The sequence below is a fragment of the Serinus canaria genome, chromosome 2, assembly GCF_022539315.1.
Source record: "Serinus canaria isolate serCan28SL12 chromosome 2, serCan2020, whole genome shotgun sequence".
NCBI classification, from domain to species: domain Eukaryota; kingdom Metazoa; phylum Chordata; class Aves; order Passeriformes; family Fringillidae; genus Serinus; species Serinus canaria.
In genome coordinates, this window is record NC_066315.1 from 137,620,572 (window position 1) to 137,643,463 (window position 22,892).

Genomic DNA, 22,892 nt, shown 5'->3' on the forward strand with positions numbered 1-22,892 from the left:
GCCTGGCCGCAGGTTTCAATAAGAGGATGCAGGAATCCTAACCTGCCCAAAATATCATCTCAAGCATACAATTTGTAAAGCCCCCAGTTGCTTTGTTGAGAAACTTTCATGGTCAATTAAAGCAAGTATTATCAAGACATCTACTTTCAAAGTCCAGAAAATTTACTGGGTTGGCGCTTTTTAAATAATACAGTTTTTAGAAGGATTGTAACTCTTGTACTACAGAAGAGGTTGACTCTTTTCTTCACAGATTTACTCATAACAATAGGGAGCTTGATTTTCTCTCTCATTATTTCCTATTCAGACAATTGGAGGATATTTCTGAAACTGCTGGAGGTGTTGCATCTTCTGGGAGGGCTGGCTGTCTTATCTGAGAACACCCACTGCGTGCAAGTTTTCTACAGTCTTTGTCAGAAGCACCCAAGAACCCTACAACTCCCAGTTCATCTGTATAAACCAGGTGGGGATTGGCAGAGAAGGCTTCTTCTGCTTGATCTCTGCCATCTGGTGCAAGACCTAAACCCAGAGAACAGCAGTGATTTTGATAGTAAGTGTAGTGAGTGTTCCTTCTGACACCCAGTCCAGTACCCTAATTAGAGTAATCAAAGCATTGATTGGTTTAGGTGTTGGGGGAGTGTTGATCACTAATGTTTAATATTAATCTTTTCAGTCAACAGAAATAATACCCCAAGATAGAAATGACCATCACTTTTCAAAGTAAGAGAAAAGCATAGATGTCATCATTAGATGGGATTTGGGAGATGTGGTCTGTATTGCATTTATAACTCGCCTGGATTACAATGAACATGTGCAGTTTAATGCAGATAAAGATAGTCTGTATCACCTGCTAAACACATTCCATCATTTTACATTTATGGAGCTCAAGGCAAATGTTTGAAATTTTGGCTAATGCACCATATGTCTAAAATGTTTTAGTTCCATTTGACATTTTTAAAGTACATTTATTACAGTGGTAGCTTACTGAGTAAATTAATATTTTTCTAGAGCTGGGTATCCCGTACTCCCTTTTGCCACAGCATTTCTAGACCTGTCTGCCATGATGTCTTGATTTTTTGGCTCACTAATCTAATTTAATCTAATGTAATTGGTTTGGCAGCTCTAATAACTTTTTTGATTTTTTGTATGTAGGTGCTAAATGAGGCAGAATGTGTGCACGGCATGCAAGACTGCCTTTTTCCACTTGTCCATTTTAAAGCGTGATTGCAATTTTCTGGACAGCAGCAAGAAAAGTGGGACAACACAGCCCCTCTGTGCAACCCACCTGGTGGCAAATGAAGCATCCTCCATGGCAGATTAGCAGTGAAGCCTGTTGGCAAGCGATGGCACAGCGCAGGGCAGGACCAACTTTGTGCAGACTGCTCAGGGTGATTAATGTGCATGAAAACTGCACCTCAACAGGAAGACCTTACACAGACAAATATAGAGATGGGACAGACAATATAAAGGCAAGAGTCTGTCTTGCTTCATCCAGGGGAAGTTGGGTTTGATACTAGCTGGGAACCTGTACATTGCAGGCTGCGCTTTGGGTTCCTCAAAATAACATTAGGCAAAAATATTCAGGCAGATACAATTTCTTCAGTGTTTTCATTTGTGTCTGCTTGTTCACACATAACTAGCACTCTGCTTTCCAAAACATTGTAGCTCTCTGGAAATTCTGACTGAGAGCAACAGTGCAACAAGTTTTTCAGCAAGACACAAAAGCCATTATAACAAATATCAAAACAGCAAGTCAGCCTAAATGTTTAATGAAGTGAGATTCAAACATAGCTTAATAGATTTTCTCCAAAACTTCACGGGAACATCCTTGTTGATTCTGAAAGAAAATCTTCTTGTTTTCTGTCTGGATCAATTTTGTAAATTAAAATTATAAGGAAACACAAGTAAGTTTTATTGCTTAAATCTTATCATGTAGCATTGCATGGAACATTTATTAGGGTGATACTAAAATCAGAGCTCTCTGACTGCAGCAATAGCAAAACAAATTCTCTGCTGATGTAACTTAGTTTAGGTCCTGGGTGCTGTGCTAAAAGGATACCTCACCTGATACCACAATCAGGCTGTTCTAAGAGGCAGATTAATTTAGGTTCAATGGATTTATATCAAGAGAGACTTTAGCCTTATATTCCTCACTTTGGCTTCTGCCTAGGGAAATATTCTAAGAGGAAGTTTAAAGGGGTTTTGTCTGATTTTATTTATCAAATTCCAATACAAGACCTCACTGGAGAAAGGAGAAGGTCAGCTTTTCCTCAGCACAATCCAATTTAGATGATTGTCAGAACAGCAGCAGATGCTTTTGAGAAACCAATGACAAATATTTTTCAGAACTTAGGGACAATTTGTTTTTCATGGATGGCGAGGCACTGCTCAATCATGATGGGGTGCAATTTTCAAAATTACATCTTTGCCTCTTTGGGCTTTTCCAATGGCAGTGGAAAGAGGCGTAAGACAGATGTTTGTGTACCTGCAGATTCAGGCCACAAGAGATGACCAGGACTGTTAAGAACAATTAACATAAATGTCTGACAGGGAAGGCAAATGGTGGGTTTAGTTGTGTCTGTCTAGGATGGAAAGAGAGAATGGACACTGCTTTGCTGTCATCTTCTCTCACACAGATCCTGCCCTCTTGGCACAGGACTGAAGTTTTATACTTCTCCCTTCAGCAAGACACTGCCTTATACAAATGCCAGCAAATGAATCCTGATAAAGTAATCAATCAGTTTAACAGAATGAAATCCCTGTGTACAACAAGGGGACATGAAATTATTGCCTAACATATTAAAGGAATGTGCTGCTGTAGCCCAATTACACCTTCACTATATACAATGGAATACCTTTCAAGCAATTCCTCAACAAAACAATAAACCTGTCTTGAAAGAAAAATTTATTGTTCATCAAGGCTGTGTATTCAGGAAGTAATACTACTTTCATGGTCATGCTGGTAGTAACTTGGCTTGAGGTTAAAGAAAATTATAGGGAGCCCTCACTGTATTTTACACTTTCCCTTTGTGGAGCTAACAAATGTCTGTCTGAACCCCTACACTTCACCAGTAAAGGACTATTTAGTGAAAAACAAAAGTGAAAATTGATAAGAATTGCAATTTATATATGTACCACTTCCTACTTTGTAAGAACTTCCTTCCTGAACATAATCTTAAAAGTTATATTATCTAAAACTTAAGAAACTACACTGAATTTTGGAAAAAAAAATCTTCTGATTTGCATTGGTATACCTTAGAGTGGAGTCTGACCTCTTGTCAATATGAAGAATTCAGACTCCATAATCTTGAATCCATCTATAATTCTGTTTGTAGTCTAACAAAGAAATCGTGAGGTGAACTACTTCTAATGATTTTCAGTATTAAGAATTCCCCTCTCAATCTTGGCAAAAAAAAAGACATGCTAAAATAGAAAGTGTCATATCACAGGTTTTTGGTTAGCTGAGCAGCAAGTTAAAATCACAGAGAGAAAGGTTGTGAAATAGGCTTAAATATTGATTGGATGCCTGCTCTCATTCTGAGAAGTTTAAGCTGTATATTCCCGTGAGCTTCAGTTGCTGAAACCTTTCCTAACAGGTTTGCTAGTCTATGCAGACAACTTGCTGGTTCACTAAATACTTACCTAATCAAGCTAATTAGTATGGTTTTCTATAGAGAAAAATTAAAAATTACTCAAAGCTGTATTAGAGAAGATGCACATTTGGTGAAAGAAAGTAACACAACAGATTTAAGAGCTGTCCTTTATAAAAAGAATGATGGTTTTCCCATCATGGCTTTTTTTGAAGATCAGTGGAACTATTGCTCCACATAAATATGATTCCTGAATCATTTAACAGTCATTTAAAGCTGAGTTTCTGAACAATTAGAGGTATGATCAGAAACCACAGAGCTGCTGAGGAGGAAAAGTGAAGGTAGTTTTAATTCTGCTCCTCCACAATAGGGTGAAGAATTGTCATAGAACTAAACTTCCTCAAGCTTTTATGGAAATATTTATGAAATAAGACCCTCTTTTAAATGCATTGCTGGTCCATTTATTAATGTAAAAATATCTCATTGACAAAATATTTACCCTGGCTTGATTGTTAAACCTGTTTGTGAGTCAGGCTCAGCAAACATTCTGAAGATCTGAACATTACAGCCACGGGATATTTTCAGTCTGTGCCTACTACATGACCCCATTAGCTCAGGCAGAAGAGACAAAACATACTGCGATCACAGCAAGTGGAACAGGGAAATGTGCCTCCCCAGCATTGTTTTCCCTTTCCCTGACCACACAATGGCTGTCAAATAAACACTGTGAATTACGAGTCCCCTTATTTCAGAGAGAATATTGCAGAGCTGCAGGGCTACAGGAAAGCAAGGCAGGTCAATAAAAACAATAAAAGTCTTGGTAACATTCTCCTAGGAGAAGAAATAGCAATGATTGGAGTTATTTACCTGAAAGTCCCAGTTCAGGAATAGGAACCAGATAGCTTAGGATGGCTGACATGGTTTCTAGCCCCCAGATGTTGGCTCTGCCCTCTTGGAAGATCCCATGTGTGCAGCAGTGCTGTCAGAGATGGTTGCAGAGCTACTTCTGAGTCCCTGATTCAGGGCAGCTGTAGAGAGAACGCTAGAGACAGCTCCCTTCTGGGCTGTGAAGACCTTAGAGAAGGAAGAAGGGTCATTTGTCCTTTCCTGTTGCAAGGCACAACCTGGAGGCAAGAATGCAGGTGGTGAGAAGGGAATAGTAGTGAAATTAAACACTGAACCAATTCAAATACAGGAGAAAATTCTTTCCTGACAAGTGGATCTATCCTGTGAACCTTAATGCATGAGAGGACTGCTAATGGTGAGAAGGCGAGAAGGTGAAAGAACTGGATGTGAATATTGCTTTGCTAAAGGTGGTATAAGTAAAAATTGCTATAGTTTTGACTCTTACAGAAGTAGTCTTTCTTATGCTTATTTTGAAGTCTTGCCTCATTGTTTAAGCCAATCTGTAATGAGTAGCAGGAGGAGGGTGCCTAAAGCAGTAGCCCTCATCAGTGGAGGTCTTTGACATCTTCCTTTAAAAGGAGAGGGATGGAACACTTCCAGATGTATGATGAGAGTACTGCCTCCTGTGCTCATCCCCTGTTGGACTGCAGCCCCAGGATGGTCCCAGTACCCCTCTGCTCAGAGTCACAGCAAAAGGATGAGGCAACAGGTGAAACAGGTTCCAGCAGGGGAGTCTTCAAACTAGCAGTGCCACCTCCATCTTTGGAAGTATTCAAAACCAGCCTGGACAAGGCTCTGAGAAACCTGGAGTAAGATAGCCCTGCTCAGAGCAGGAGGGTAGAACAGCTGTCATATGCATCTGATGGCCTCTTGTACCTCAGCACAGAGCCAGGTTAAATATTAGCACCTCAATATCAGTAAGACTTGTCATACAAGGACTTGTCATACAAAGATGGGAAATTGACTCTGCATAGGAATGACCATGTGGACTGGCCCTGGGCTCTCCAAGGCTTTATGTGTGAGAGAAGAGCCAGTGCTAGATGCCACCAGCTCTCTACAGACCATGGCTGGAGGGGAAGGAAAGCATCCCTCTGTGACCGCTCTGAGGATGTCTATCATGAGAGCCTGATCCTTGACTTTCTAATGGATCTACTTCAGAGAGAAAGGACTTAAATAAAGATTAACCTTTGTATTCTTAGGGAAATGAGAAAGAAATGTAGAATGACCTTTTACCAATTCATTTATACACTTTCCTCTCTATGTCTGGTAAAAGGCAATAATAATCATCCTACAGAGACTCGAGGAAAGTCATCAGTGCACATTGTTCCCATCTGATTTTTCAACATTTCTGTCTATCTCCTGCCACAAGTCATCTGAAATTGTGTCCATTCATTAGAAAAGAATATAATTAGAAATCATATAGAAACATTTCTTTTTTTAAGGAGCACTAACTCTGCAAATGTCTGGTAGATCAAGAATATTTTCCAGATCCCCAGGCCCCACTGAAATTAAACAGAAACTCAATTATTTTTCAGAGATACCCACAAACCTCTAACATTTTTACCTGATTTCAATACTTTTTTCCTGTCCCTACTGATCTCAGAAACTCATGCCCTCAAGACACAGAACAATCAGCTTTTCTGTTACTATTTGAAGACAGATGTTTGTTCCATATTTTTTAAATAGCAATATTATAATAAGGCAGAAGTTTATTTGACTCACAGATACCAGCAGCTGCAGTTCCCCTGGAACTGAATAGCAGAATAGCAGAATAACCATAACTTCCTTGGCTGAAAGGTTTATATGACATCCTTGCACATCCCATGCATAGATTTATGGTCAAGTCCATCTGCAAGGCCACATTAGAAAAATTATTGTACAATTCTAGAAATCAGTACACCAAAAAGCAATTTAGTACATATTAGCAAAAAAAAATTTTTTTCCAAAATGCATAAACTCTTCTGAAATATTAAAATCCATCCCATCTTGAGGAGCTTGTGTAACAATATTTTGTATGAGCACTCGCATGACCTTGCAATGGCTTCCTGCACTGGTGCTGAATGAAGACAGGCTTCACTGATGAATTCCTCTCCATTGCTTTTTGCCTTTCATTCTCATCTCCAAGCATGCAGCAGTCACACTTGGGTGCAGAATTCCGTCATATATTTTGACTACTTATCTGTTCTTCTCTTAAAAACGCCATACCCTGAGCAGCTGCAGTCCTTTGCTCTTCCTGTACCTTCATGATGTACTGCCACAGTGTAAGGCCCTGACTTTGGGGACTATTAAATTCCACTTTCTGTTCTGTGGGCATGAAGTGCTGAGTGCAGATGAGATCAGGACACCTCCATGTTATGCAAGAGCAAATACTGAGTGCAGCACAGTAATTTTCTGTCTTGAAAACTATAATGTAGCCACTGCCTGGTTTTCTCCCTCCACTCCCTTCATTTTTGCTAGCAGCATCTGAAGGCACTAATTTTGCATATGCTCCAGTGAAAACAGCAAGATGTCTTTTTCTTCATCAGCTTCAGTAAGGAAGGGATTTCTTCTATGAAGCCTAACTGATCTTGAAAAAAATGTTTTTAAAGGTGAATAAAATCAACAGAAAATTTCAGATTTCACTCAGAAATTTACTTAAAAGTATTATGTTTCTGATTGAGTTCTGTAGTTTCTGTAAGCCAAAGTAAATTTCTTTACCACTCTTGATCTCAAAACTTGCCATTTTACATCATTTGAAGATCTGTCTCCAATTACAAAGCAAAACCATATAAAACTAATTTTCATTTATTCTGTGACCTTACCTTATGGAATTCTAGTTATCCAGTGTAAGTAATTTCTATGGAATACATCTTCTCCATTACAATCAATAATGGAAGCAGAGAGCAGATGAGAAGATACTGTAGCTGTGTTAGAAAATTTTCCCAACAGGTTTTAATTTCTCACACATACCACATTTTTAAAGCAGTCTCACATGTTTTAATTGCAATGGGCAACACAGTTCACTGGACCATCACTGCAAAGCAGTGCCTGAAGCTCTAAAACACTGAAATTAATGATCTAAAATTTCACAGAGTGAACCACAGGCAATACATCAGGTTTGTGTTTCTGTTACAACAAAATATTTTTGTAAGGCAAAGTGACACCTATAATTTCATGAATAGAGCCTAGACCAAGGGAAAAGAAATTATGTAGCCACTATGTGAAAATATATACAGCATCTCCTGCAAGACAGGAGACTTGTGTGTGACTGGTGGGAGTCTGTATTGCCCTGTTATGTCAGTCTGACTGCATGCATCACACTGGATGGGCTGAATTCCATGTAATTCTTTTCTCATGCCAAGAAATTCATTCTGTCATTCTGTCTTTTAGTTTTCATACCAATTCTTAGCTTATAATATTTGGTAATTTTTTTTCTATTAAAATGTCTTCACTAACTTTTGACAGGCTAGAAAGGTCACCTGACAAACTTGGAAGAATTGTCTGGTGATTTTCCTATTATTCTGGTGAGCAGTATCTCTATTGCAAATCCATGAACAACAAAACATTGTATTTTTCTTTCCACATGGGCAAATTGGGATTTCTGCTTCACATTGGAAATTTCAGTGAATCATTTCAAGTTCACTATTCACTCCTTTTCTGCTTCAGAAATTAAAGCAGTATTTACTGAATTGGCAATCACAATGATTCTCCATAAATTAATTCAGGGTTAAGAGGTAAAGATATACAGGATGAAATGACATTTTTGGTAGACACAATGCAGCAACAGGGCATGGCTGCTCACCCCAAGGTTTTGGACAAAGGGCTGCATTTATAGTGGGAAGATAAGGCTGACTTTGGAGTTTTGATCTATGTACGATTGTACATGCGGCGTGTGTGCAGATGGGGATGCCTGTGCCCAGTGTAGGCTGGGGGTGACAGGGTAACTCCTGCCCTGAAATCCACCAACATTCATTTACATTGTCAATGCAAAAGCAGAGACTCTATCCCAGCCTAAGCCTGGCTAGAGGCAGGACTTGGGCTACTCACATATCTGATGTGAGCATGAGGTTGGAAGAAAAACTGCCTGCAGCTGGGGTGAGGAAAGGGACATCTGTCCTGCCCTACCCCATGCTGTTGGAGAGGCCCCCAGCCTGGGACACTGAGTGTGGCCCATGCACCAGGCACTCTGCTGGATCCAGCAGGATCAGCAGCACATGCTGTCCCCAGCCCTCGGGGAACATTGGCACCTACAAGGTTGTTTTGTCACCTCCTTTGGCCACCCAGATCGCACCACAGGCAATGCACAGTGAGGCAGCCAGAGTCCCATAGGGACAGGCATGAGAAGTGTCAGGCTTGGGCATCTTCTCACAGTTGCCCCTTGACTGCTGTAGAGCCACAGACAAAAATCTCCACTGTTTGAATGTCAGACAATGTCCTTCAGTTGTGGCTTGATTCTGTGATCTTCACGGGTGGTAAAAGAGCTGGAGAGGGAAATACTTGTCCCCTGCCAGGAATTATTAATGCCTTCCTTTATGAAATGAGAAAGGCATGTATGAGCAATCCCTAAACACAAATTAGATGGCTAGATCAGAGGATGCTGGTCTGGTGAGGTGCCATCTCCTGTTTTGTTATGAGATTTCAAGGAGGGCCTCAAGCAGTGCTTGAACCCTCACTTTCTTCCATAGCTAGGATGGACCATGTGGGTAAAGCCACCAGTGCAATTCTTAAAGCCATAAACTCTTCCAAGCAGTGAAGAAGGAGCTACTAACACAACACATCTAGAAATTATGCCAAGTAATTGTCTACAGGGTTACGGAGCTGAGATTAACATCATCAGCCTGCTTTTAGGAAACTGTTTCTCTGTAAATATTATACGTACATGTTGTATATATTGAAGCATGTACCTATTTGCAAAATGTTTTAAGAAGCAGAGCAGACTAACAGTTGGGAATATTTTTAATTGTTGTGTATTGTTTTTAATCATTCTTCTTCCCTGAGGGGGCAAAAAAGGCCCATCCTTGAAAGAGAACAAAAATAAAATTAGAGATCCAAGAGCAGGGTGGGTTTCTGATTAAAGCAGTAGAAAGAACTGCCTACAGTTGTGTCTCTAATTTATGACAAGTTACTTATTTTTAAGACTCTTTACCTAATTACCCTGATCTTTTTTTTTTTTTTTAAGACCTACTAATTCTCAGGTATTCCGTAAAATACTCCATTATTAATTAAAGGGGGAATTATCATATGTTTTAAAATACTCAGATAAGGAAATATTTTGTGCTGAAGCAAAGGAGCAACTTTCTATACTGTAACTGGAACTTGTAAGAACAAAGTCTTTACTGAAATAAACATCACACAGAACTGGGATCCTAAATAACCCGAGAGCAGGAACTAAGGAAGTAAAAAGCATACCAGAGATTTCTTTAAAACAAACACCAAGCAACAAACAATCCCAAGGGCAAATCTGTCTCTGATTCTTTCCCAGGAAGAACATTGTACCATATGCTTGTAAATCCCATATACAACTCAAAGAACCAATACTGCTCACACCCTTTCAAAGATGCCCACCAGCCCTTCTGGACATCTACAATCAGGCAATGACACCAGGCCTTTGCTTTGCCAGTTGCTCCATTCTGGCAAGTACATTTGGGTACTTTAGTGCATATTACCAAAGGTTTTGTTATGGGATGAATCCCATGGATTCAGGGACACTGTGCAAGCCCCAAAGGAGACAGAGCATTAAATCTGTTGATCTGGTCTCCCAACACCTGGGAAATGTTATGTAGTCTGGTCTTTCTCAGATGCTTGCAGAGTGGATGAAATGATGCTTTCCTCCTCAGAGGGCTTTCCTGGCAGGAAGGCACTGGACAGACCATACCACAGCCATGACTTTTGCTAACTGAGATGTCAGAGGTATGTAAAATAGATTGCAGTGCTGCACCATGACAAGGTTCTCTGGGGCCCACATGTCCTGGGTTGCTTCATTGCTTCTGTATTCCCCAGACAGGAGGGAGGAACAGGATTAAAAATAAAATGGAATCTTATGTATTTGCAGGTTTCCTCATATGGGTATGGGACTGCAAGTAATCAGCATTATAGAGAACAGTAATATTAGAAAATAATTCAGAAAATCAAAAAGTGATACAAAAAATAAAATTGAATGTTCTTTAGTTCCTGCTAGATGAACTGCAAGAAATTCGGATTTAACAAAAAGTAATTGAAGAGAATAACATAAATCATTAAACCCAGCAGGTACTGTACTAAAGAAGACAGAGAAATCATGTAACATGGGGTGACGGCTGTACCAAAAAAAATCTACACCAAACAAACTGGAAAAGCTAATGAAAGGGTGAAATGAAGACCACATAAGGACTTGAGGTAAATAATAAAACTTTTTTACAATATTTAAATAAGATGAGGTCAATAAAGGAATCATTTGTGTCTCCCAGAGACACAAGACCAGATGCCAAAAGAGGTAGACATTCCAAAAAAATAAATTAACTTCCTTAACTGTTTGTGAGGGAGGAGGATGAAGTGTTGTCAAAGAGATAAATGCACATTCCTGAATGAGAAAAAGTAAACTCAAAAGTGAACTCAATGTCAATGTATAAAAATGATAAAGCAATTAGATTCTGAAAACATTTCTGGGTCTCTGGGGTTCAACAGGTCCCATCCCATTCATTTGGAAAAGCACAGCAAGGAAACCCTTATAACAGAGTCATGTAGGATTTACTGAATGTAAACAGTCTCTGATTGAACCTATTGTTTTCTATGATCAAATAGCTGGGTTTCTGTACAAGGGATAACCAATGAATAACACTTATGTCAGCTTTAGCAGGGCTTTTGACAGTGTCTCCAGCAACATTTGTACCTGAAGACACTGTGGTCTAGATGGGTGGGCAACAACTCCCTGGGTAAAACCTGGCTGGAGGGTTGTGCTCAGAGGAGAGTGATTAATGGGTTGTGCTCTGTCCAAGGCAGGCTGGGCTACTGGCTTTACTGCAAGGACTCTGAGGACTCCTGGCAGACAGAGGATGCTCTGCCTGAGCATCAGGAGTGGCAGAAAAGGTGGCCAATGGCATCCTGGGCTCTGCTGGTGGGAGCAGAGCCAGGAGCTTGTGGGGAGGGACTCTCCTCCCACTCAGCCCCTGCTGGGCCACATCTAGACACTGTGTTCTTTTAAGCTCCTCAGTACAAGAAATAAGTTGGAAAAATGGAGAAGAAAAAGTGTTAGGATCTGCAGCACTAATTTTTTTCAGCCTGGAGAAGAGGTGGCTTCATGTGGACATTGTAGCAGCCTGCCAGCACCAGCAAGGAGGCCATTAAGAAGATGACCAAGCTTTCCAGTGATGCTGGGGAGATGGGAGACACTGGGGATAAGCTTGAACACAAAAGGTGAACCAGGGTATCAGGCAAAACTTTACCCCCAAGTGGATAGTCAGATACTGGACCAGGTTACCCAGACAACTTGTGCAGTCTCCTCCCTGGGAAGTTTTCAAGACTAAACTAGATAAAGCTCTGAATAACTTAATCTGATCTCAGATCTTCTTTGAGCTGAGGTTGAACCAGAAATCTCCTGAGGTTCCTTTCAGCATCAATTATCCAGCAATCCTATGATCTGTAGGGGTGAACAGCCAGCCAGCTGAGAAGGGAAAAATGGAAGGCCCTGCTAGATCATGGAAAAACTTAGCCATGATAAAGAATAAACCCATTGAGAGTCTCTGGCAAGTGAAATAGCAGCAATGCCAATTAAAGGTAAGATTAGGAACAGATATTAACCAGCAAGTGAGGAAAAAAGGAGCAAGGGCAGAGCCTACAACTAAAGGCAGAAAAGCTACTTCTACCAGTACTGTCCTTGGCTTGCTGTGCAGATTTGGAGAAGCCTCAGGGAAATTTCTCCGCAGGGGTTAAAACCATGGTTTTTTCCTCCCTTTCTGATGTAAAAATATGGACAACAGCAATCCAGCCATTTGGGAGTGTTTACCATGCAGAGACAGCTGTCCTGAAGCCAAGGGCATGATGATGTAGGCTGTGTTGAAGTACATAGATACATTCATAGCATGTTCACTCCAGTAGAGAGACCAGTGGTCCTAGCCTGGACCTGAAAACAATTTTTCTTTTGCTGCAGAAAGTATTCAGACAACTTCACCAGCAGAAGCAGCCACCAGAGCAGGAACCACTCAGAAAACATCAACCATTTTTTTACCAGAGTTTTCTTTTTTCTGGGTTAAATGCTTGTGGTGAGGAGACAACAAATACTGACTCTACCTGTGAAAATCCCTGAGAAACCCAAGTTGCTGAAGACTGGAAAAGTATCATAAAAGTATTATTGCTTTTCAGTCCACACCTAAGAGACTGGGATGGGTAGACCTCTCTACTGTTATCTTTTGTAATGTTTTTTCCTGAGTGATTTTGAATTCTATCCATAAAATGGGGAGAAAACTTTTATTCCAGTAATTCAGGGACTTTGTCAGACTATATTCACAATAATAAGAGTCTGTTTGATCTTCAGATAAATGCAGATAAAGAAAAACCATGTGTTCTTATGCTTGTAAATAATTGCAATTTAAGGTGCCATAAAAAGAAGTAAACCCATTCCCAGGAGGTCAACAAATAGCATTGTCCAGAGACTGTAACCCAGCACTGGGGTCATTCTCAATAGAGAGCTGTCTCATTTCCCTTTCAAAGAAACAGCCATATATCTCACTGCAGCTCATCACAAAAGTGTAATAAAAATACACATTCATTAACCTGCAGAAAGGAAAAGGAAAGGAATAAAACATGCTGATGAAACAAAAAATAGTTCAACCTAGCTAAGACAAGATTGTAAGGAGCTTCGAATGAAGTAAACCAAACTAGGCGATTGGACAGTAACACACTAGATGAAACTCAGCCTAGGCATGTGGTTTGTGGGAAACAGTTTAAAACTACTTGTAAACATTTATGGGCTCTGAATTTGTTGTTACAGCCAAGGAAAAAGATACAGGCATTGCTGTGGACAGCTCAATGGAGACATGCATTAAACATGCAGCAGCAATTAAAAAAAAAAAAAAAAGGAATTAAAAGGTGCAGGATATTGAGCATGGAACAGACAGAGAATAATACAGAGAACACTGGAATCAATGAGACATCCTCAGCCTTGCCAAGTCAATAGACATTTATTGCCACCTCTCCTGAAATCTACAACAAGTGCCTTGCAAACCAATGCAATCTAATTGCAGAATTAAATAATAACAAGGGGAGATAAATTTGGTTCTCTGTTCAGCAAAGGGCTGAAATGAAGTCTGGATGAGGGCAGCAGTCCTTCACAACTGATGAAGAATTTCTGCCTAGAGAAGACCAGAGAGGAAAGAGAGAAGAGCAAGAAAGCAAAGGAAAAATGTAGACCTGGTCAGGCTGCTGAAAGGGAAGCAGTGTGAGTAGATGCCTCAGTTCTTTTGTGGGTACAGATCTACATGCATAGCAAAAAATCTATATATATTGGTTTATCAATGGCTAGCTCCAGGGGAATCAGAGTCACTGTTTCAGTAAGAGCAGGACTGAACCCCAGTGCTGCAGCTGGGATTCAACTTTCTTCACCCATTTTTCACATCTCTGTTTTTGTCTGGTTTTTATTCCTTGAGTAATTTGTTGTGTAGGTTACAAACAATTTCTTTGCATTTTCTGTATGTTTGTTCTGAATGGGAAAACCCCTGGGTGAAATGTGTGGACAGCAATGCTGGCAAGCTCAGAGAGGGAGAGCTGAGCACCTGATCTGTCATGGCCATGTCGTGTTTGCAGTTTCATAGCAACAGTAATAGTGTGGAGGAAAAGAATGCAGGGATACCACTGAGATAAAAAATCAGTAAAACTAATGCAAAGTCTGAGTAAAGGAAGCTTTAAAAAATTTATGCAAAAGTAAGTAAACCTCAGATAAATGAAGTCATAGGCAAAGTACTGATGCTGAATCCTGCTGGAGCAGTTCACATTCCCACTATTAAAGGTGAAAAGCAATCATTATCCTCATTGCACAGATGAAGAAAATAAAAAGAGAGGAGTTAAAGATCATCCACAAAGTCATAGAGTGAAACATTAGTGCATGGAGAATGAAACTCAGCTTTGCAGTGATCTACCATGAGATTATGCTGCAGAAAAGTCACTGAAAAGTTCAGCTATGGGAAACACCACTAATGTGCTTTGAAAATTTCCAGTTAGAGGTGAACTGCAAAGAGTAAAAAGGTGAAAAATAAAAAACCCTGTAATTGTCATGAAAATTACATTGGGTCACCTCCTTTCAAAAAAGATGCAGCAGAGACAGAACTGATAAAGAAATAATAGGCGGGATTGGCACTGCTCAGCTTTTGGTTTGCAACCCCAAGAAGGGTACAAATGCAGAAGGGGAAGCTGAAGGGGAACTGTCACTGCAATATACTGAGAGCTTAACTTCTGCCCAAGGCAATTGTCGCTCACCTTTTACCTACACATCCTACCTTAGAGGTCAAGTATTCACTGCCAATCTCTCAAAGCTTATACTGCGGTCCACTATAAAATCTTAGTATTAGTATCACAGATATATATTTTATTCTCACAAAGTAAATGTAAATGTGCAGGAACACATTTTTTAAAAAGTAAGGAATTTCAGTCTGAAAAGATTGCATAGAATTAGAGAAAAATTAATCATGGGCAGACTTTTGAGAGCAAAAGTAAATCAGATATTGAAGGTGCACCCATTTTGGACCTTTAATTAATTGTAAAAAAAATTGAAAAGGAAATCCTTTTACTGAATGAAAAACTAGAACCAGATCCAAATACAACCCTAAGTTTTATTTAGTAAATTCTCTTCTTTGATAGAGTGAAATAAAGAGTGGGTAGGCACAAAGAAGTTGGAAAGCAGAGTGAGCATTTTTTCCTAAAGAAAAAAGCTCCAGTCTAAATTTGATTTTGTGTGAGACAGAGATGACCTTCTCTCTTTCAATGAGGTGAAAAAGGAAAAAAAAAACAATCAGAAGTGTTCCTCTTAGGCAAACACTCAGCATTGCTTATTTATATCTGCCTTCCTGTCAAAAGGAAAAAGAATTAAGTGGGTAAAATCTGAAATAGGGTTTTTCTTTTCTCTAACACTTAAAAACAACAAAAAAAGGCAATTTTGAAATCTAAATTCAAAAATTAAAAATTACATAAAATAGTTTAAGGAGATCCTATTTTAACAAAGAGGAAGTGTCAAATTAGTCACAGCCATGCAGGTCACTGTCTGGGACAAGAGCTGAGGAAAGACACACATGATCCTTTTCCTACAGTCAAATTCCCATTTGTACAAAATGGTGGTAAGGAATCAGATGGTAGAAACACAGATATTTCATAAAATTGAACAGGAAGCCATATTCTCCTTACACAGCCCTCTGCTTCCATGTTTAAATCTATTCCCTGCTTCCAATGCTGTCATAGTTTCCCTCCTCTTAGCACTTCTCAAAGTAATACAGGTGACTAGATTAATTTAATCTGGAAGCATCGTCCAACTATAGAATCTACTTTATTCCCAAAGGAGTAATTTCCTTTTATTCACTGTTGTCATGGCACTCTGGGGGCAAGAGTGAATCTGGACTGTAATAAACATAAAGTTTCTAAACCCTTTTTCCTATTTACAGCTATACTGAACAGACACCACTGCCAAGTGTTATTTGAATCAAGAAGTATTTGAATAGTCGTGGTCTGTAGGCACCTGCAAGTCAGTTTGAGCTGTGGAGAAACTAGAGGTTCTTTGCTTGTGTTGTTGATGTTGAATGGCTCTTGTTTGTCATAAGACATTAAAGTCAGAGAAGCTTCCTTCTGCAGAGCTCCAGCATCCTCCTCTGCTGTCTGTTGGCACTTTCCTCACTGCTGCTGGGACCCCTCGAATACAAGGGTTTGATCTTTTTTTCCACTTTTCTTTCAAATCACTGTCTGCAATCTCCCATAACAAAAAATAGCTTGGGCAAACTTGCTTTTTGACTCCTTTAAAGTCTTTTTCATTTGACAGACCTTTCACAGATGTTGTTACTCTAAAATATTGGGAGAGTGAAGGAATATCTTTCTGCCTTAGTCCAATAAGTGAAAAACCTACAGCTATTGTATTTGCTGGGAGTGTCTCGATGAAGGCAGGAATGATGCATCTGACTCCGTGTTCTCAGAAGGCTGATTTATTACTTTATGATACTACATTATATTGAAGAATACTATACTATACTAAAGAATATAGAAAGGATACTTACTAAGTGCTAAAAAGATAATGAAAACTTGTGACTGTTTCCAGAGTCTTGGCACAGCTTGGCCCTGATTGACCAAAGGGTCAAAACAACTCACACCAGAATCTAATGAAACAATCACCTGTGGGTAAACAATCTCCAAACACATTCCACATGAGCAAAACAGAAGAGAAGCAAATGAGATAAGAATTGTTTTCCTTTTCTCAGCTTCCTAGGAGAAACATCCTGGGTGAAGCCATTTTTTCAGAGAATGTGAATGCCACATACAGCAATGACAAAGAGAGGAGCTCTTCTCAAATTCACATTTCCCTCTTAAAACAAAGTGATCCTGCAAGAAGCTCCAGTCACCTGTGCAGAGCAGTGTGCTCTGAGCCCTCCATGCAGGCTGGCCAGGTGGGATGCAGGGCAGTCAGCAGCACTAAAGGCACCAAGGACATTTGGCACTCACTGCACTGTTTGAGCAGCCTCCACCATAGCTGCGGCCCCCTGAGCCAGCAGTGCAAAGCCATTGCAGACCCAAGGTCAGTCTCTGGAGCCCAGCAGTCAGCTCCTCCTTCCATACTGAGTGCACATCAGCAGGTCCCACTTTTCCTTTGGGCCCCATGCAATACACCTGGGACCCTCAAACAGCATTAGTATTTCAGCTTTTTCTTTTGTCAGAGACACCCAGCAGGACCCATACCACAAACATCAAAGCCCCACTTCACAGTGTGGAGAAGAAGGCTTGGGGTGCCTGCTATGCACCACAGCACGAGAGCACCTGGTATTTTTGGGCATATTACCCAGCTTTAACAGAAATCACTAACTATTGTCATGGCTGACATCTTCCACATTCAGAGAAGTGAGTAAATCACAGAAAAAGCACTCAAGTCCCCTGCTTCCAAGAAGTTTTGGATAACTGAGCTTCTTTAGGTGCTAGGAACTGACAATATCTATCTTATCTGAATATTGAAAATATCATGTGTTGTCCCAGGCCTTCCCTAAACAGCTGCTTCAGATTAGCTCTTCTGACACAACACACTTCTTGGTTAACAAGAAGCTAAGAAATGAATGAATAAACCATTAATCATGTAATATAGGATTGTCCAATGTTTTTTTAGAAACTAGCACTACAAAATTTAAGCATAAACACAACTCTTAGACCCACATATCCCAGGTTTTCTTGGTGCTCTTTTTTTATGTCAGTGGATTGTAGCCAAGACAAAGAATATCTAGTTTCAGTTTCTTTTCCCCTCTCTGCCCTGTTTTTTTTCCATGGAAAATGTTCTGGTTTGCATGCACTCTTCTCCAGCAGCTTTTCAGTTATAACATGCTTCACAAAACATCCAGACAAGAGGACATCAAAAGGGGTTTTTACTTTTCTGAAGCATCAGAAGCTAAACTGATGCTCTGAGTATGCCTGTGCAGGCAGGACAAGAAAGTCAGGCCCCTTTTGCTCACATCTGGGCCTGGATTATTATGTTCTATCCCTCAGGGATTCATGTAAAATATATGGGCAATAAATGACTGACTTATTGAGCAGATTCCAGACCAGATGGAGTTAATGCAATTCTGCATGGCTGCACCCATTCAAGGAGACATCCTTCCAGGAGAGGATTGGTCCTTTAGTATGGCAGCTTATGATATTTACATGCTTATCTTCTCGAATATTGGTTCTTGATACCTTCCTTATTTACACTCCACCCCCATTTCAGAAACTGGAGAGCACTCTAAAGAATTGTTTGCTTAGGACCACTGTGGAAGTAGGAAATATTTCTGAAAATCAATTTCTCCAAATATATAAGATTTTGATGCATAAATCAGGGCTTGGCAAAGCCCTTCTGCTTCTCAATTATGCAGTAAAACTGTACAAAATGCAAAGAGGTCGAAAGATTGCCCAAGGTCACAATAGGAATCAATAGCTCAGGTTGAGTGAAGCGTACAAACATGTGAGCTCTGATTTTCATCATCTAGCTATTGGACAACACTCTTTATTTCCAGCTACTATTGATTGACACCCTTCTACCCCTGGAATACAGCTGGCATTTTGTTCATTCAGTATCCAATAGCTCATAATGATCCTGCTAAAGATAGACTGTTACGGGGCAGTCAGACTCCATGAAATGATTGCGTAAAAGTGTGACCAGGAAGGCATTTTTCTCACATAGTCTGATTTCCAATTCCTCAGATGGAAGGAACTTTTTACTCAACTAAGTTTTATGTACAGTCATTAAACAATATTTCCAGTGGAAGAGTGGTTTTTTTGCTGAATACTTTCAAACTGAATGGCTTTTAGGAATAATTTTTTTTTTTAACTTTCAGTGAGATGCTATAGAAATTTCTCATTTTGATAAGATGGAAATTCTTTTCCTAAAAGGGAAAAGAAAGAAAGAAAGAAAGAAAGAAAGAAAGAAAGAAAGAAAGAAAGAAAGAAAGAAAGAAAGAAAGAAAGAAAGAAAGAAAGAAAGAAAGAAAGAAAGAAAGAAAGAAAGAAAGAAAGAAAGAAAGAAAGAAAAAGAAAGGAAAGAAAGAAAATAAAGAAAGAAACTTCTCAGAAGTCATGACTATCAGGAAGATCTCCTTAAAAGATAAACTAATGAAAAAGATGGAATTTTATCATGTTACAATTTTCCAGATTCCTCAGATGTCACAAGATGTCAACCAGCATCACTCATATAATTTCCCATGACAGATCCTGCCTGACACAGTGAATCACAGTGGCCAGGGCATGTGACTGGCAGCCATTAGTGGAGAGGGTCTGATTTGAAGTCAGGCTTTCCTTTACACCTGCCTGCTGCACATCTGCAAAAGCTGGGGCTGTACGTGCAGCCAGCTGCTCTTGGTTTGTTTGCAGATTCAGAGGGAGCAAGAGCAAGGGACAGAGAGTCCTTTTCAGCACTCCTCTTTCTTTCCAATTCCCTGTGCAAAATGACTAGAGATTTCCATTAAAACATCAAAATATCTTTCTAGGTGTAAGTCCAACTCTGCATAAGATAAAGAAATAAAAACTGTATAAACAATCTTAGCATTCAAAAGCCTTTCCAAGCCAATTGCTGTATAATGAATTCAGTGTAAATGTGTGCTGACCTTGGATACAAAATGATCTCTTTCTGCCAATAATTTGCATAGTGGATATTGCTTTTGAGACAGTACATTGCAGTATGAAGATTTAAAGGATGAAAAGAAAGTAGAGACTGAATATTAGCTCAGAGAGACCTGCACAAGCCAGGAAGAACATCAAGAGACATTGAGGTCTTCCTCAAGTGAGGAGAGAACTGCATTGTTTTTAAGGAGTAAATGCCTTTGTTTTTATTAATATATGTTAATTCATCCACATGATCTGGCTGCAAGCTCATAAAGTAAATAGGTACATAGGGTGGAGGAAATGGCTGTTCAAACTACTCCTGCTGCCCTGTCAAGCAAATGCCCTCCCATTAATGTGGGCACATTTCTGTGCTGGGGATAGTGTGAAGGCATCTCCTTCCACACCCTTGGGAACCAGCAGCTTGTTCCAGAGCCAGCCTGCATGGAAGCAGGATGTAAAAGGGAGCAAAAATGTTCTCTGACCTCTTCAGTAAAAACTTCACAGGCACTAACTTGCCATTGGGACTTCTACAATCCCCACAGCTGCAAGGACTTTGCTTTAGCATGGACAGAGCAGAGCCTCTGTCAGCAGCAGCCTCTTCCTTGGAGGATCTTCCTTTGGCCAGGGACAAGGCACTGAACAGTCCTAATCCTCCCCACTCTTGTCAGTGCTTTCCTCTTTTTTCCTCATCCTCATGTTACATCACCTCCTTGGGGTGTCTCCAGGATTTCCATATGGCTTCAAACCCCCACATCAAATGGGTCCATAGCCTACCAAGAGGACACTTTTCAAGTACTTTCAGAATATTAAACCAGTGCAGGGCACCTTGTGCTTGTGCCGAGCACTGCTGACCTACAAGCAAAGGATTCTCTGAAATGATGGAAGGACTAAAGCACCTGAAAGTTGCAGCCCTGCACCATCAAAGCATTGTTCCTAATGTTTGCCATGTGCACTGCACATGCCTTTAGTGAGCTGGTCTCTACTGAAGGACTGGTTATTGTCAGTGTAATACCAAGCCAGCACAAGTATTTCCTGTAACTGGTTGATAAACTGGCCTTGCTATTTCTCTGTCTCCTTTTAACATATGAACTATTTAGTGAGCTATTCACCCTCCATGATCTTAATCCAGCTCAGTCCTAATAAACATCATCTCACTTTTCTAGAACACCTTTGTCCCATAGGATCTGAAAATACTTAACAGGATTGTACTGTTTTCCTGGATAGACTCATTTTTATTCAATAAGATCATAATGTGCCAGAATTTTTTTAAGTGAATCTTTAGATGTGTCAGCCTTTGCCCAAGAGACTTTCAGTAAATATGCCTGCATCATTGATTCATGCAATTCTGGACTTCTTCCACTTTATTCTGAAAAGTCAATATTTTTGAAGGATTCAGGATAGGAATGTTAGTACAGTACATTGGTAGAGACAGCTCTTCTTCTGAGGGGACATGAATGCTAGCACCAGAAAAACACTGCAAATATTAAAAGAATGTTTCTCATGACAAAGGAGCAGCTGAAGTAAAATGAGGCCCTGACTAAGCACATATATTGTTTATGGGGTGGATACTTACAACTGTGAGAAAGGGTTTCCTGGTTTCCTGCCACGTGGCACAGCACAGGAGATGTCAAAGAACACATCGTGCTTAACAAACCACACTTGACTTGCTGCCTTAAGGCATATGCCACACATACCCCAAATACTGAGTGAAGAAAATATGGGAGTGCATGGGACTGTGGAGCACCACAGGGGAAAGGGCTGGAAGAGGTTTCAGAGGAGACATGGAAATGGAGTCCCACCTTCGGTGGCATGTTGCATGGTGGATGTCACAGATGCCAACTGGACCACTCAAACCTGATGGTGCTTCTGTCTTCCTGCAAGATCAGAAAGGAGCCACATTCAGCTCTCTGGCCCCACTACTGCCCGGGGCTGTCCCTGCCATTCCTGTTCTCCTCATTTGCACAGTGGAGGAAAAAACCTGCTTACCATAGTGGCACAAAGGGCTTTGAGATGCTGCAGTGTAAAGTCCTGGGTAAATGTAAATGACATCCAGGTCACAAGAGTAAAGAGCATTTGACCCTTCTTCCTCTGTTTGCACAGGGGATGGGCTGGAGTAGAGATGAGCTGTTACTGTTGATATTATCAGTGCTGACGGTTATTCCAGATGAGCTGAGGATGGACTCAAACAGAGATATCTGTGCCAAGAAGGATGGACTCAAACAGAGATATCTGTGCCACTTCCACTTCACAATGTCTTTGCAGTCACCAGGCAGTGGCCATGACACTCTGCCTACCCTGCCCCACAGCCAATATTGGCACAAAGGCAGGCTGCTGATGCCCTGCCTCTGACCAGTGCCAGTGGTGGGACAGACAGACTGCCAGCACCCTGTGCCCAGCTTGGCAGCAGCAGTGTGGGCAGAACTGTTAATGTAAGGTGTGCTTTGCTCCTCCCACTGCTCAGGTGGAGCCAGGACAGCTCAGCTCTCACCTCTTCCAAAGGCATGAGCAGCGTGGGCTGTTGCTGCCAGGCAATGGGACTCCAGGAGCTCCTGGCAGGGCTCAGAAGCCACAGCATCACTGTGATCTTGTGTTTGCTGTCAGCAATGGGACAAGTCGCTGTATGGACACCTTGCTCCTCATCTGACTTGCTCATTCTTACTGCCTCAATAAAGCTTTGGCTTATGAAGCATTGTCAGTGTCCATTACTGTTTGGATCCCACTGAGTTGGATGGAAGCAGTTGGCAGTCTTAGAGCAGAGTGAGGGGTTTGGATGAAGACACAAAAACAACAGTGAGGAGGTTTATGTGCAAGCAGAAGATTTAGTACTACCAAGCACACAATCAATATTGCAACACATGTACAGCTCCTGGTCAAGGGTCAGAAAAGTTCAGCTTCCTGAGTTCCCTTCCATAGCTTAAGAACAAAGAAACAAACAAAGGCTCTTTCTGTAGCACTCTGCAGCCTTGTTCTTCAAACTATCCCAAGAAAATCAGAGTCCTAGACAGAAAGAATCCTGTGACACATCTCAGAACAGAAGACATTTCTTGGGAAGTCCCCAGTCTGAGCTTCCCAATCCTGCTGCATGTGATCTTCATCATCTGTCATTCTCATTTTGTCACCTGACAAAATGCTCTCTAA

At 40.6% G+C, this 22,892-nt stretch overlaps 1 long non-coding RNA gene across 2 annotated transcripts; it reads left to right on the forward strand.

The window, feature by feature from the left end:
- Nucleotides 1-312: 312 nt before the first annotated feature.
- Nucleotides 313-15,088, forward strand: LOC127059210 (uncharacterized). 2 transcript variants are annotated; one of them, XR_007776818.1, is made up of 3 exons: nt 313-460; nt 10,719-10,847; nt 13,735-15,088. It is a non-coding gene; the product is annotated as an uncharacterized LOC127059210 (long non-coding RNA). The 2 variants fall into 2 exon arrangements; XR_007776819.1 differs by having other exon boundaries at nt 10,722-10,847.
- Nucleotides 15,089-22,892: the final 7,804 nt, after the last annotated feature.